Genomic DNA, 12,586 nt, shown 5'->3' on the forward strand with positions numbered 1-12,586 from the left:
TCTCCTTCCCATTTTAAATCTATACAGGGATGTGGTCCTCATAGGTACTACAATATTATCAAACAATAAAGTGGAAAATGTGCTTGAGTCATGAACATGTGATGGGTGCCCCAGGTGGTTAGAAGTGTGGTGGTACCAGGCAGCAAATTAAAGGGGCCTAATTTTTATCTTTGCTATAATGCCCCACTGTCTGACAGTAAACAGTCTTTGTTCCCCATAGAAACCAACAAAGCTCAGCTTTCATTTTTCTAGATCAGTTTAAGAAAGAAAAGCTCAGCTCTAGTTGGTTGCTATGGATAACAAGGACAGTATAAATGAGGCCCTAAGTGTCTAACAAAAGTTTTGAAAATTTACCAATTTGAATAGCATTTCTGACTACACGTGAATCCTTTGTAAAATAAATAAACGCAAAAAATGGTAAGGCAACAAATTGTAAACAAGGAGTTAAAACTCTACGAATCATGTCTATGACTCGCGTATACCTATAGTAATTTATAGTCTTATTAGTAGCCAAAATTTGCTTCTTGTTTATTGACTCAGTAATTTGCTGAAGGATGGCAAGCCTGAAATTCTGGAAAAGTAAAAACTATAGAAAATATGAATAAGCATACTATATGCTTTAATTCTTAGGAAATTCAGTAATTTATTCCGCGTTGAGCATACAGTAATATATTCCATTAGTCCAATCCTCAGGGAAGACTCCTGAGTTGAAAATTTGAGTAAAACGTATAGTTGAAATTAGACCTCTACCATACTCCGCAGAAACCCTGGATTTTTTGTTGATTAACCCTTTCAAGACCGAGCTCATTTTGACCTTCATGACCAGCCCCATTTTCTCAAATCTGACATGTGTTCTTTATGTGGTAATAACTCTGGAATGCTTTTGCCTATCCAAGCGATTCTGAGATTGTTTTCTCGTGACATATTGTACTTTATGTTAGTGGAAAAATTTGGTCAATAAATTCATTGCTTATTTGTGAAAAACACCAAAATGTAGCGAAAATTTGCAAAAATTATGATTTTTCTCATTTTAAATGTATCTGCTTGTAAAACAGATAGCAATACCACACAAAATAGTTACTATTTTATATATTCCATATGTCTACTTTATATTTGCATAGTTTTTTGAACATTATTTTATTTTTCAGGACGTTACAACGTTTAGAACTTTAGCAGCAATTTCTCACATTTTCAAGAAAATGTCAAAAGGCCATTTTTACAGGGACCAGTTCAGTTCTGAAGTGGCTTTGAGGGCCTTATGTACTAGATAGACCCCATAAATCACCCCATATTAAAAACTGCACCCCTCAAAGTATTCAAAATAGCATTCAGAAAGTTTCTTAACCCATTAGGCGCTTCACAGGAATTAAAGCAAAGTAGAGGTGAAATTTACAAATTTTATTTTTTTTGCTGAAATTCATTTGTAATACATTTTTTTCTGTAACACAGAAGGTTTTACCCGAGAAATGCAACTCAATATTTATTGCCCAGATTCTGCAGTTTTTAGAAATATCCCACATGTGGCTCTAGTGTGATAATGGACTGAAATACCGGCCTCAGAAGCAAAGGAGCACCTAGTGGATTTTGGGGCCTCCTTTTTTTAGAATATATTTTAGGCACCATGTCAGGTTTGAAGAGGTCTTGTGGTACCAAAACAGTGGAAATCCCCCAAAAGTGAGACGGTTTTGGAAACTGCACCCCTCAAGGAATTTATCTTGGGGTATAGTTAGCATGTTGACCCCACAGGTATTTTGCTATATTTATTGGAGTTTGTCTGTGAAAGTGAAAATCTACTTTTTTTCTGAAAAAATATTAAAAAAAATTATATTTGCAAGGAATAAAGATTAAAAAGCACCCCAGAACTTGTAAAGCTACTTCTCCCGATTATGCCAATACCCCATATGTGGTACTAAACTGCTGTTTGGACCCACGGCAGAGCTCAGAAGTGAAGGAGCGCCATTTGGATTTTGAAGCGCAGATTTTGCTGGATTGGTTTTCAGTTTCATGTCGCGTTTGCAACGCCCTGGAGTAAGCAGAACCGTGGAATCCCCCCAAAACTGACCCCATTTTGAAGACTACACCCCTCAAGGAATTGTTCTAGGTGTATAGTTAGCATTTTGACCCCACAGTTTTTTTGCTGAATTTAGTGGAATTAGGCCATGAAAATGAAAATCTCCTTTTTTGGAAAAAACATAGAAATGTTTAATTTTTACAATGAATAAAGGAGAAAAATGACCCCAAAATTTGTAAAGCAATTTGTCCTGATTACAGCAATACGCCATATGTGGTAATAAACTGCTGTTTGGACTCAGGAGGGAAGGAACAATATTTGGCTTTTGGAGCTCAAATTTAGCTGGAATGGTTTTCGGGTGTCATGTCGCATATGCAAAGCCCCTGAGGTACCAAAACAGTGGAAACCTCCCAAAAGTCCCTTTAGGGGACTGGAACGAGCGATCATTAGGTCGCTGGTACAATACACAGCAAAACTAATGTATTGCAGTATAATGTCATTTTACAGGCTCCTGTAACAGTGCGATCACTGTTCCTGTCCGTTAGTCCCGGGTGTCAGCTGTAATACACAGCGGACACCTGCAGAATATGGAGCGTGCACAGCGCATGAGCCCGCTCCATAAATAACCCCTCGCACCACGACATGCTATTAAGTCGTGGTGCGCCAAGGCGTTAATGCGCAGCGGATGGTGCAAAGTGAAAATTAAAATTTTACACTGATGTGTCATTTTAATGCACAATATATGTGCCCAGTTTGTGCCACTGAAGACAAATACCTCATACAATGTTGAGCGGGTTCTCCCGGATATAAAATGTCATATATGTGGACGTAAGCTGGTGTTTGGGCACGCTGTGGGGCTCAGAAGGGAGGGAACGCCATTTGGCTTTTGGAGCGCAGATTTTGCTTGGTAACTGTTCTGTTTGGGGTTTTGCTGGTATTTCAGTTTATAATGTGGGGGTATGTGTAATCTGCGCGGAGAACATCAGGGCATAATAAGAGGGTATAATAATTGGGTACATAAATAATAATCCGCAGATATGTGGCCGGTGTCGCACTGATAAATGGCGCCCGATCTTTTCCGCTTTTGGAACACTGTGCACATTTTGCATCGCCATATTCTGAGAGCCAGAACTTTTTTATTTTTTCTCCAACGGAGCTGTGTGAGGGCTTATTTGTTGCGGGACAATCTGTACTTTTCATTGGTACCATTTTAGGGTACATGCGATTTTTTTGAATCACTTTTTATTAGATTTTTTTGGAAGCAAAGTGACAAAGAAACATAAATTCTGACAATGTTTTTTGTATTAATTTTTTTATAGTATTCACCGTGCGGTATAAATGACATTTTACTTTATTCTGCGGGTCGGTACGATTACGGCGATACCATATGTATATAGGTTTTTTATGTTTTGTGGCGATTGCGCAATAAAATCACTTTGATAAAATAATTTATTTTCTGTGTCACCATATTCTGAGAGCCATAACGTTTTTATTTTTCCGTCAAAAAAGCGGTGTAAGGGCTTGTTTTTTGCGGGACGGGTTGTAGTTTTTATTGGTACTATTTTGAGGTACATGCGACTTTTTGATCACTTTTTATTCTATATTTTGGGAGGGTAGATGACCAAAAAAAAGTGATTCTGACGGTTTTTTAATTATGTTTTTTGTGGTGTTCACCGTGCGGGAAAAATAATATTATAGTTTTATAGTTTGGGTCGTTACGAACGCGGTGATACCAAATATATGTACTTTTTTTAACATTTTCATTTTTTTCCTATAATAAAAGACTTATTATAGGAAAAAAAGCATTCTTTTTTTTTGTAACTTTTATAACTTGTTTTTACACTTTTATAAAACTTTTTTATTACTTTATTTTTTACTTTTTACTTGTTTTACTTGAAGACTGGCAGCACTGATCGCTGCTATAATACATTACACTACCTAGGTAGTGTAACGTATTATAAACTGTCAGTGTGACGCTGAGAGTCACACTGACAGGAAGCTAATGAGAACCAGCATACGGCTGGTTCTCATAGGCTGCTGTGCATGGCAGACCCGGGGGCTGTTATATGGCCCCTGGTTCTGCCTTGTAACCAACTGCAGCACCAGAAATCGGTCCCCGGGAAAGTTTGTTGTAGCAACAAACTTTCCAGTTTGTTATAGCAACAAACTTTCCAGTTCGTTGCTACAACACACTTTCCCTGCGATCACATGACCGGGACCTGAACTAATCAGGTCCCGATCATATCTCCGGGACCAGAGGCAGGTGATAACAGCGCGATCCGGGTGTCAGCGCTACTCTGAGACACCCGGATCGCGCTTTTAACACCCACCGTGAATTCACGTCGGCACTGCACAGAGCCCAGCAAATGCCGACGTGAATATACAGTCGGCGGTCGGGAAGCGGTTAAAGATCACTTTCATAATCTCAAAAAATCGTAAATTTTGCTATTCATCTGAATGGTGTTGGCAGAAATTCATGCATCTGCCGTGTGTGAATACCCCCAGTAGAGTGACCAACAGACTGCCACCATTGAGGATTAGTTAAACCTATAAAGATAAAGAATACTTACATGTTCAGACTAGGAATGACATGTGATACAGTGGTTATGTGGTTATACAGAAGACTTGTGACGCCATTGATCACCGTAAGGCCTGGTGCATGCAAGCAATAAGTAGCCACTGCACTTCTATGTTCTAAAATATATGATCATCATTTTACAATTTATATACTGTATAGATAACAACAGGTCCTAAATGATAGTAAGCATTATAAAGTTGCATTCACAACTCTACTGGTTGTTGCATAATTAGGCAGATTTGACAGTAAAGGGGTATTCCGACCACTTATATTTACATCTGGAGAACTGGAATCCACCATTTTTGTGATACAGGCAGGCCGGTATTTCTGGTCGCTTTTAGGAGCAATGAGCCAACGTGGGCAGCTCTCTCCTCCAACTGGATCACTTACTAGAGGGTGAAGACATCCGTTCCAATGAAGAAAGCCAGATACTGACTCTTCCGTCCAGGCACTCCTCTTCTGATGAGTTCCAGTACAGTAGACACTGCCCTAAATGCGCCCTGCCGCCCTCTGAGACGACGTGGTGAGGTGACGTGAGGTCACCTGCCTGCTCAGTTCTGCAGCTGCTGCTTCCTCACACTTTCTGGACCTGGCCTGATGGACTCTCGCCCTGTTGTGAACCTCCTGACCTGCTTGGTTGTCTCACTCACTGGCCTGCATAAAGCCTTTTGATTGACTGTGTCCGGGTAAGCAAGTTATAAAGTTATTAAACCCCCATATATCCCTTACTGATATAAAAATGTAAGTAAAAATAAAAGGCCCACATATAAGGGATGACCCGGTAGGCAAATACTGTGTGATATGTACATACATTTTTTACTGTTGCTCAAGTTAAATAAAACAATATTAAAAAAAAGTTACGTTTCATCAATCGGGGGGTCGGAGGGGGGGGGGGGGGGGGTGGCAAACGGACTTCAGCTTCAGATGGGGGGGAAGGCGTGCCAAACAGGATCTTTGCCCCGGGTACAGGAAAATCTAGCTATACCTCTGAGGTCTGCTTGTATTATAGGGATTGAGGACTCTCCTTTTCCTTATTAGTGGGAGTCCCAGAAGTGGTCGGCATTTGGTGGAGAAACGGTGTATGACGAACCGAGAATTGTCTTCCTTATTAATTATATTTGGACTTGGAACGGTTAATATTTTGTAGAAAGCCATGATAAGTGGATCGCTTGCTGTAGTTGAATTACATGGACTTGTTTATTTTGGAATTCACCTATAAAACGTACATTTTTTAATCCCTCAATCACAGAAAATAGCGACGAGTGAGGAGTAAATATAAGATGTAAAGTTCTGGGACTGTTCTGCACGTTATTTCTTATGAACATCTTATAAAAACAGAGAAGGTGATGTCATAGCAGCTGCTGATTGCCTGACAGACAGTTTCCGCAGAGCTACATGAGGCCCTTTGGTGTTCATGTCATAGAGATTGGCAGATGAATGACACCAATGAGAGCTGACCAGCGCTCCCTCTGGGAATTCTGCCCTAATTGATTGACAGAATGCAAAGAGAAAAGTGTCTTTGAACCTGAAAAGAATCCTCCTTTTTCCCCAAAAGCTCAGTCCCCTTTTCTATCCCCAGCCCTTTTTTCACATTCCTCTTTTTGTAAAGGTGTTTTGTTCTTCCACAGTCACTGAGTTTAATGGAACGCAATGACTTTTTCGCCTCCTCAGTCTGTCAGTCAAAAGCTCCAACCCAGGGTTGCTAAATGAAGTCCTTTCAGACTCAGACAGGGGAGGAATGTGTCAGTCATCCAACAGACTCTGTTGTGTTTTAATCTGTCAGAAAGGTGATAGAGGAGAGCAGTTGGGTCTGGCTGGGGCACATTCCCAGCAGCAACTCAGAGGCCCTAGCAAATCCAGGTGGCGGAGCTGAAATGTCAACCAATCGTACACAGCGCTGAGGTATGGAGTGTCGAAGCCTGCAAGGCATTATGCTTTGCAATCAACTGTGAGGTGTGTGGCCAGGGCTAGGAGGAATTCTTCACACCGAGTATTTTAAAACCCAAATCCTTCATGTGTGAGCTGTCTGCAGGGTTCACCTCCTCGGCAGCAGCCTACACCTCTGCAATCTTTTCTGGAACTAATCTGAGGCTCCGAACCTCTTGTGGATAGCAGCAGTTTTCAGCACGGGAATGGAGGAGAGTTATCAACAGTGTCGCAGAAATGGATAAAAGCGGACATTAAGGCCTCCTTCACACACAGACAATTTTTTTCGTTTTAACTGCATCAAAAAACATTTCTTTATTAAAATGTAAAATGCATTTTTTAAGGCTTTTTGGTGAGAAAAGCGCCTGAAAAAACACCATACTGAGAACATGCGTTTGAAAAAAACGCCATTGACCACAAAATTGCTTCAAAAACGCCATAAACCAAAACGCGCTTGTATGTAGTGCATTTGATATTTTTCTATAGACTTTAAAGGCTATGGACACCTTTGAGGGTTTTTTTTTTTAAGAAATAGATTAGTCAGTGTGTTTTCCGATTCATTGATAAAGACTAATTAGAAAGTTACACCAAACACACTGACTAATCTATTTATGAAAATAAAAATAAAAAAAAGATACCCTTAAAGGTCTCCATAGTTTTTAATGCAACATCTGGCCGTACTAAAAAATGCATTAGGAAACTCAGCAAAAAACGCAATTAAAAACACCACGAAAAACATTCAAAAACACAGCAAAACACTTTGTGTGATTCCAGCCAAAAGGGGTTGTTCAGGTTTCGAAAAAAAAGTTTCATATTTTTGCCAGGAACAGGGCCACACTTGGCCATGGGCTGTAAGTGGTACTGCAGCTCAGCATCATTTACTCATCCTGCTTTCTCATCATGTTTATGGCCATAAGGTAAATGTATGCAAAAAAACATATGCGACTGTATGGCATGCAGGACATATGTCTGCCCTTGACTTTTATTTTTTCCATTTTTATTTACAGTTTTTTTTGGGGTGTGACGAAATCTGTTATTTTATACAGCAAATAGAGAGAAAAAAAGATTATATTTGGCCCATAGAAACCTATAGGTACATCACAATATCTATCTGGATACCTTTTCTCCTATTTAAAAAACTGATGTAGCAAATAAATGTCTGCCCAATTTGAGCCAGTTTCTCACCCTGGGCAGCAATCAACACATTCATCAACAGGGCTTCTTCCCTCTTCCTAATGTGGCTTGGGGTAAAAACAATGCCAGATTGTTAATAAATAGGTTGCACCCCAAAACACGCAAGTGTCTGAAAAAGTTGAACAGGGGCTTCATAAATATTGCGTTCAACCCAAACTAACTTCCTCTAATAAAGTAGGTTGACTTCTGCTTGACATTTCACAGCCATCATGCAAAACCTCCATATGGCCAGTGATAGAAATCTCTAAGTAGTGCCAAAGGGGTTGGAGTGCTTTGGAGCCCTTTAATCCTGGAAATCAGCGGCATGGGTGAGATTACAGGGTTTGCCAATGTGATCTTCTCACATGTATGTATGAAATATCAGCAGATCATTTTTGTTGGAACAAGATCTAGTATCCAAAATAATAACATGTTGGTCAGGAAACAAATGAGTCGATTTTAAATCTACCTGGACGAGCTAACTTACACGAAATGGTCAAAAGTATGTGTGCACTCCTAATTATTAAGTTCAGGAATTTCAGACACACTCATGGCAAACAGATGCATAAAATCACGCACGCACGCGCGCACGCACGCACGCACGCACGCACGCACGCACGCACGCACACACACACACACACACACACACACACACCTATTAAATCTCCATAGACGAACATTGGTGGTAGTATGGTCATACTGAAGAACACAGTGACTTGTTGCATCACTCATTATAGAGTTCCAACCAACAAGAAATGGGCGTCAGGAGCTTCATGTAATGGGTTTCAGTAGGAAGTGTTTGGTAGATAAGTGATTGAACCGTGCTTGAAGCTATGGAATCTGATGTCTTATTCTAATTAAACCACTGAAAACTGGAAAGTTTGGCAATTACCGTTATTTTGGATCATACACTCTCCTTGTCTTCATCTCCTGGTTTGGGCAATTGCCTGTGATCTCACGAATATATAGGGCAACAGTCACTGAGACATCATACAATGATGTTACAAGGACCTTCACTCTTGTGACATCATCTGCTTACAGGTGTCCCTTTTGATAGAAAATAAAAACAGCACCACAATAACCAGTGGTTTCGATTTCCATCTTGCAAAGAAGGGCCCTTAGAGGTAAACACCCACAAATTATGTTAGAGGGCCTGAAAACTAATTTTATGATAACTTTAAAAAATTGCATGCAGCTTTAAAAAAAAGGTATAAAACTATAGCTGGGTTTAAAATTACTCATGGCATGCATCAGTATGTTCCACTAATATAGTAAATGATACACCCAAATGAATAATTACTATGGGAAATTTCCCTGCATCCAAAAGTAAGAATAAATCACCAAAAAAGAACTTTATTTATTTAAAATCACTGAAAAAGGCCATACTTACTCATACAAGGGCAGGTTCAAACACTAGTTCCCAACAGGATGCAGACAAGCACAATGCTACATAGAGAGAGATCACTCAGGTGAAAAATATTGATGAACAGCCAATCTCACACCTACTATTCATGAGGGGGTGGCTGCTTAGTATTATCATTGCACACAGATATGGCTTCCTAAGTGTGCCAGTCGCACGGTTACATGTAGTGCACAATCCTGGCATACAGCCTATTAGTTACGCCCATACTATCAGATGAGGCGGGCTGCCCAGCACCCTCTAAGTGTACCACACCAACTACTGACACACTATTCTCCCCCAAGCTTGCGTATTTTGGCCAAAATATCAACTAATATCTTGTTTATTTTGGATATTCATCGTTTATCATGGATATCTTTTCAGGATGCAGCCAGGCCTTGTAATGTTTGGGGAGAATAGTGTGTCAGTACTTGGTGTGGTACACTTAGAGGGTGCAAAATACTGATGAACATCCACTCACACTCCTATCATTCATTAGGGGGGCTGGTTACTATTACAATTACACACAGATAAGGTTTCTATAAGGTGGCAGTCAGGTGGCTACGTCATTCATTAGGGGGGCTGGTTACTATTACAATTACACACAGATAAGGTTTCTATAAGGTGGCAGTCAGGGGGCTACGTGTAATGCACCATGCTGGCTAGTAGCCTATTGGTTCTTAGAGAAGACAGGCTGCCTACCAAACACAGTACTGACACATCATTTTCCCCATCGCAAGGCTAGAATACATTCTACTCAGTACACAAGGTATGAGTTGCTATTTTGACCAAAATATTCAAGCTTGCAAACTACATTAAAGATCCTTATTGTCTTGTGAATCCCTTAAATTCACAGTTGGCCAACAATTAATTTCATGCTTATGGCTGGAAATGACACAGATGTGCACTTTATAAGCGTGTGCAACAATTTTTACTTCAAAATACTATCACTACTAACGCTAAACTGTTGTACATTGTAAGGCCCGGTTCACAAATCACGTATTTGATGCGGAACCTTGATTGAGGAATCCGCCCTGAAATTCTGCAACAAAGTACAGTATAATGCAAGTAAGTTTTATTTTAACCAAACCTCATTCAATTACAGCATATACAATCTGCAGTGGATTCTAGACATGTTGTGGATTTTTAAATCTGCCGTATGTCCTATCTGTTGCGTAAATGGCGCAGATACAATGCAACGAGTGAAATACGCAGCTCCACACCTGTGTAATATTTACGCGATATGTGAACCCGGCCTTAGGATTTACTTCTTTTGCTCTAACAAGAAAAGTGGTTAGGTACTCTATCCCTTCTAATAACTTCTTTGTTGAGCAGTCATAGAAGAGAGAGTAGGTACTTAAACTATGAGAAGCAAGAAAACCTTTATTTCATGATGGTTATTGTGGTCCAGTAACTTCATATATTAAAAATATTGTTTACCTTCTTATCTACACAGAAATAGAAGATAATGGAGACTACCTACCTTGGGTGGAAGATCCCCCTACCACAACTGCAGAAGAGACACCTATGAACCATTTATTTTTTTGTGTATTGGTTTCTCCCTTAGTCATACCATTACCATAAAAAGTGAATGGGGCCTTATACAAACTTTAAAGTTGAATGAAATAAACTTGGAGGAATACGTATTTATTCAGAGTGGAGATCCTAGTGTAACGAAAAGAGAGAAATCCGCAGCTGCAATGTTACGTTTGCACATTGAGTGACTTGGTGAGGAAATGGTGAAAGGACATTTAGTCTTTTCAGAATAAAGTGAATGTTAAAAAAGCCATAATACAGGTTTCATTGAAGTCTATGCTGTATCTCCATATGCCTCCAAATTTATATGGAGGCATAAAGAGCTATTTTCTGTTGGATTAATTCAGAATTTGCCCGAAAAAAAATGGTGACATGTTTCTTCAGATGCCAATTTGCAATGTTATTAGTATTGCTGTGCTGTCCGGAGGCAGCCTGTGGCTGCACACGGAGTGCCTAGGGACTAAGGTGCAAGGGGTAAACATTGTGCCTTTGGCACATTATATTTTGATGACCTAATTTATTGATGAAAAACAAAAAAAAGTCAATAATTTTTGGAGACTACGTTATTATTGTTATCATTCTCCTGTTGCTCGTAGTTGTGTATTTATTTTTGTTCATAGGACTTTTATGTAGAAGGAAACATATAATATATATTTTTCTTTAAAGCATAATATTTGGTTGAATAAATCTTCCCTTCTGTGTTCTCTGTGGTTTTTATTAGCATAGAGCCTGCAAATATTACATTTCTGCCAACAAAGTGCGGTATGAAACAAAACTGATCACCTTTGCTATCACAGCAGGTCGCTTACACTGCCTGCATGGAATGTTTTGCCTTGGATCTGAGAAACATTTCACAGGCCGTCCTCCAGCTATTTCATTTCCCAAACTTATCCCTGGCTGTTAGGCCATAAGAGTTTAATATCGCAGCAGGATGTCAGAGCAGACCCCCGCTTTTTTTTATTTCAGGACTCTTAATGCTACTGAAACTTTTTGACGCACAGTACATCAATTATTCACACACACTGTGTACACTGTGTCATTTGTAGCCTCACTGTTCTAGATCCAGACTTGAACGGCTACATCTTTTGACTGGGATCTTGCCACAGACTTCCTTTCTTCCTTTCTTTCTTTCTTTCATTTCTTTTTTTTTTTCTTAACATTTGAGAAGAAACAATTCAGCATGCTGTGATCACCCACTGAAACAAAAATAATGAGAAAACCGCAATGCAGTGATTGCCTTCACTAAAAAATACACATTTACAGAACTTACTTCAAAATGAGATTCCAACACAATATGCCTATTATTTACGGACAGGCTTTGACTTTCCGTACAATAGTAAAGTTTATCCCTGTGCCCAAAACACATTTAGTTGCACATTTAGAAGGGAAATGAACATTTTACATGAGAGAATTAATTATTCATTCATTTTGTAGTATGCCTTTCATTGCTCAGCTCTTTATAATGGTAAATAAAACAAGTAAAAAATCATGAAAATCTCCTATACTCAAATTAACAAAACAAAATAAAAATTTAAAAAATCGTTTTGGTTGCAATTTGCACCAGTCCATTACTTAAAATTTAATTCCCCAACAACCACTACCCTTTACTAATCTAACAAAACCCCTAGTTCTATGCACATTACCACCTTTATTTCCACTTATCTTCATTTTATCCCCTAGATCATGCATATATCCTCCCAAAATAGACCAGAACTAGGAGCATTCTTCCATAATAGCTTCTGGTTTCACGGTTGGAGCCTCTCTGCCCTATTCTCTCCCAGGCCCCTGTGTGAATTATTGCCTATGACCAGGACACTTAGGTCTGTTAGGAGACCAAACAGAACGTTATATGGCTCTGAACTTAGGCTTTAGATAGAGTGTATGAGTCTTGGGGTTGGTGGAGGATTTTTCTATTTCTTCAGGATGCACTGGTGACTGTCCTCCCATTGCCATTGATGTATGT

Source organism: Rhinoderma darwinii, chromosome 5 (genome assembly GCF_050947455.1).
Source record: "Rhinoderma darwinii isolate aRhiDar2 chromosome 5, aRhiDar2.hap1, whole genome shotgun sequence".
Taxonomy (NCBI): domain Eukaryota; kingdom Metazoa; phylum Chordata; class Amphibia; order Anura; family Rhinodermatidae; genus Rhinoderma; species Rhinoderma darwinii.